This window comes from Dipodomys spectabilis, unplaced genomic scaffold (genome assembly GCF_019054845.1).
Source record: "Dipodomys spectabilis isolate Male_0828 unplaced genomic scaffold, ASM1905484v1 ptg000111l, whole genome shotgun sequence".
Taxonomy (NCBI): domain Eukaryota; kingdom Metazoa; phylum Chordata; class Mammalia; order Rodentia; family Heteromyidae; genus Dipodomys; species Dipodomys spectabilis.
The window spans coordinates 221,811-226,696 of NW_024870788.1; the positions used below are offsets into that span (position 1 = coordinate 221,811).

The 4,886-nt window shown below is 37.9% G+C and overlaps 1 pseudogene; it reads left to right on the forward strand.

Annotated features, from left to right (window-relative positions):
• Nucleotides 1-858: 858 nt before the first annotated feature.
• On the forward strand, nt 859-1,640 carry LOC122114804 (annotated as a pseudogene).
• The last annotated feature ends 3,246 nt before the right edge of the window (nt 1,641-4,886 follow it).

Below are 4,886 nucleotides of genomic sequence, written 5' to 3' on the forward strand. Positions count from 1 at the left end.
TCATCTTATTCTGAAATATTACAAAAACAGTAGAGTTCTTCTATAGGGTCCCAATGTAATAGGAAGCCCTGTTCTATATCAGAAGTATCTATCAACCATTTCTTTCTCCTGTACCTTATCTTACATCTATTCAATTATTATTTTTATTTGTCAATTATCTTTCAGTAGTTGTACAAAGAAGTTGCCATATAACAAAAGCAGTTTATGAATACAGTGCATATTGATTTGTGCCACACCTACAATAATCACACTCCTCTCTGACCCACCATTCCCTTATTTTTCTTAGTTTTGCAGTATAGACAATGAATTCCTTTTCAGCAAATTAATTTAGTTTATATTTATTTATTGTCAGGCATGGGGTTTGAACTCTGGGATTGGGCATTATCCCTCAGCTGTTCCACTCAAGGTGAGCACTCTACCACTTGAGCCAGAGTGCCACTTCCTGTTTTCTAGTGGTTTATTGGAGATAAGGATGACATGGAGTTTCCTGCCCGGGCTGGCTTTGAACTGAGATCCTCAGATCTCAGCCTCCTGTGTAGCTAAGATTACAGGCCTGAGTGGCCTGTGCCCAGCTGATTATAGTTATTTTAAAGAGGCTGTGTAGAGGGATTTCATTTGCATAAGTCAGATGAGAACATTTCCTTTCATACAGCATCTTCTATTCCCTCACTTTCTCCCAATGAGCTTGACTACATTCTGCCCCTTCCTCTCTTCATTTGTCTACCCTTTCCCCACCCTCTTCTTTGATGTACCCAGTTCCTTGCATTAATATTCTCAGGCTTTGGCCTAGACTTTCTAAAGATTATACTATTTGGGCCACATTGGCAGCAGCGATGGTGGAGCAGGAAGGCTCCCACAATGAAGCCCACAATCACATGCAAGTTAAGCTGCATGGAGAAAGGCAGCCAGTATGGGGCACACCAAATGTACTGGACCATCTTCTTCAGGTACATGTCCCAGAGCAAGCCCTCTGAGGCCCAAGAGCTCATGTGCTCAGGAGCATATTTTTGTTCTTCCCTCATGGCCAGCAAAACAGCACAGCAGAGCTGTCCATGCAGGTGTTGGAGTCCCTGAAGTAGGCAGAAATGGATGTAGTGTCTGGTTTGGGTGTTGAGTTGATGGACCCCTTCTCCAGAGCCCTGAACTGTTCCAGTTGGGGTTCCTGGAAACGGGGCCACCCTTAGCTCCTTCCATTTTGAGCCCTGACCCTGTGGAAAGAGCCGAACTACTGGGAATCTTGATACTACTTTCTACACTCTACAGTCAGTGAGGGCTGTGCCAACATGCTGGTGGAAGACTCCACGGCCCACAGCTTCCATGGCAAGTGGACATACTTGTGGCTCAGGGAGTGCTGCAGTTTCTCTATTAGAAAACAAAACCAGGTCTGTGGTCTTCATCATGTATGCACAGAAGCAACATCCATCAAGCACCGGCCACCCTCCATCCAATCCCTGCTCCACTTCATCTGATTTCTGCTGCTGGCCGTGGATGGCGGCAAGCTGACCATGTTCATGGTGCTGTGAGAGCAGTGCCAGCCCTCCCTGTACAGGCACCCAATACATGACAAGTAGCTCGACAGGACAGAACAGGACAGGAGAGTTCTCCCTCAGGGTACATCCCAAGCTTTTGTCTTCCTATAGAGGCACTTGGCCACGTCCTGGCCTCCCTTAGTTACTCTATCAACTACAATTTTTCTTAGTTATGCTCTATGTATTAAAAACTTCCTTAAAAACAAGTTATACTATTCATGGATTTCATATTCACAGCTCTAAATACTGAGATGCCTAAAATATATCATTCTGCTTTGAGTAAATTCCCTCCAAAAGGTTTTCCAATTCAGAAGTATATCTTTAATGGATTTTATAAAACCTTTCAAATGTTATACAAAAAAATAAGGACTAAGTAAATGAACGATCAAGTAGTTAATGATTAGCAGACTCAATGTCCTGAAACAATTCTCCTTAATTGTTCAGTACGTAGAGTATAATTCCAGACGAAATTCAGACAGATTTTTTTTTATGAGAAACTTTTAAGAGGGCAAATAGTATTTCCTCACTTTCTAAGGAAATATTTTTGTAGAATCAAAATGATCTCTTCAAAGTTTTAGGAAAGTCAATAATAAATTCATCAGTACCTAGAGTTTTATAGATTGCAATGCATTTAAATGTAAATTAAGAAAATTTGTGTAGATTCCATTTTTTTTCGTTCTTCCTTAAGTAGGTTTGATAGGTTTCATCTTTGAATAAATCATCTGAAGTTGTTTATTACTGAACTTTTAAATTTTATAACGGTAGGATTTCTGATAAAGTACTCATTTGTTTTGGTTATTGGCAACTGGTTTCTTCTCTGTTTTGTTATTTTGTATTTGATCAGTCTTTTAAAATATATATCCATTTATTGATCTATTCAGACACAGCTTTTATTTTCATTGATTTTCTCTGCTGTGTTCAAAAGCAGGGTTTTTTTTGCCACTTAACAAAATGATACTTAAATATCCATAGAAAAGCAAAAGAATAGAATAGAAAAATAAGAATATCAGTTCAAGCTTACTCAGTAAGCAAAGAGCTGAGGATTTTGTTTCAAAGCTAGCCAGGGGAGGAAAATCTGTGAGACTCCTATCTCCAACTAAACACCAAAAATGCTGGAAATGGAGTTTGTGGCTCAAGTAGCAGAGCACTAAGCTAGAATTACATATGTGAATTCCCAGTGTCCTGGTAAGTTGTGTTTTTTTTTTGAGGAGTGTAAATGTGTACAATTTTTAAGTCCTTAATGTAGCCTACTGCATGTATTATGAAGTTACACATGGTCTGATCTACTGTCCATATGGTAATCACTGAGATTTAAAATTCTGTCTTTCTGAACATTTTCCAATTTTCTTCTTTGAAACATACATTTAGGTATCAGGGGTATCCTATGGTCATTTTTCATTTAAGGAAAAAATCATTTCAGATTTCATTTAAAGTTTGAGACTGAGACTTGTACTTGGTGTTTGATGTTGTTGCTCTTTAGCTAGTACTTTACCAACTAAGCTATGACTTTAATCCATAATTTCAGGTTATTCAAAATGCTAGGAAAGGTAATAGTGATAATAATGCTATTAAGTCTGTCGCCCATCTAGATATTCACATTTGGTTTGTTTGGGTTCCTAGTTTATCAGTATATTTATATGTCATATGTTTTGGTGCTATTCCTGGAGCTTGAAATCAGAAACTTGCCCTCTCCTTGAAACTGAACATTGTTAGCACACACTGGTAATTCTATCTACTCAGAGAACTGAGATCTGAGAATCCAAGTTTAAATCCAGCCCAAGAAGGAAAGACCATGAGTTTCTTATCTAAATAATCCCCAAAATAAATTTGGAATGGAATCTGTGGTTCAAGAGTAAAACACCGCTCTTGAGGGAAAATGTGTAAGTGAGAAGGTAAGGTCTTGAGTTTAAACCCCAATATCAGCACTCAAAAACGTTGCTTTCCTTGAGCTTTATATTAAATTGCTCAGAAAATAATCAGCATTGTAGTAATGTTTAACATTACTATTACAATCATCAGTTATATTTATTGATGTTATTCCTTTATTTTCCTAAATTTTACTGACACATTAATATCCAGTAATAGAAAGACAGGATTACTGTTTCACAAGTATTTATGGTAGTTGAATATATGGATGAGAGGTGCATACCAGAAGTTTGTACTGAAGAGAGATATTTGCAAGCTCTTCACATAAATAAATGATAGTTGAAGACGCTGTGGGCATGTATGAAATAAGCTAAAGAAACCAGCAAGGAAAGATAAGGCATGATTCTGGAAAGCAAACAATTTTGGAAGAATAGAAAACGAGAAAAGTATGTAGCTTTTGGTAAGAACTTTCTAACTCACCTACACGGTGAGCACATTTGATTCCTCATTTCTAGTAAAAGCCATTTTATTTTCATTAACAATGATCTATTTGTTCCATTATATAAATTTAACATATTGTATGTTTCATAGTAGATTAATATTTATACTTTTTTTTCCTTTATAGAAGGAGTCCTACATTGTAGACAAGGCTTACCTCAAATCCTTATTCTCCTGTGTCAGGTTCCTGAGTATTGGCTGGAATTACCATGTGGTAGGATAGTACTATATCCACTTATATTATTTACATTTTGTACACTTGAAAATTAGTGTGAACTACTTTAAGCCATAGTATCTTCATGAATTTGAATGAATTTCTTTCAGAAAAATGTTATAAGTAGTTAGTGAGTAAAGTCAAGTATGGTACACATACCTGTAATTCCAGTACCCAGGGGTATTGTAAGTATAAGAGCACCCTGAGCTTCACAGCAAGTCCTTGTTATCATCATCATCATCAACAACAACAAAAACAACAACAACTGGTGGGCTTGGAAGAGAAAAAGTATTAAGTGACGTGATAGGAACATACAAAATTGTGTGTGTGTGTGTGTGTGTGTGTGTTGGGCCTAGGGCTTGAACTCAGGGCCTGGTCACTGTCCTGAGATTTATGCTCAAGTCTAGCACTCTACCATTTGAACGAAGCTCCATCTCCAACCTTTTTAGAGGTCATTGGAGATGAGTCTCATCCAGTTTCCGGTCCAGGCTGACATAGAACCTAGATCCTGAGGCCTCAGCTCTTTTATAAGTAGGATTATAGGCGTGAGTTTGTAGTAGGTGTTGTATTACTGTTAAGTAATATGGTAAACATCACGCCAGTTTTTCCTCGCCCCAGCAGTGTTTGAGTGTTGCACACACACTTAAGACACAACCCACACCATGTTTAATGACATCCAGGTCTCATAATCCTGTGAGATAACTATTGTTACCTATGAAGAATTTGAGGTCCAGAGACTTTAGTTAACTTTGAATCCACAGCATGTATAGAGTGGATCC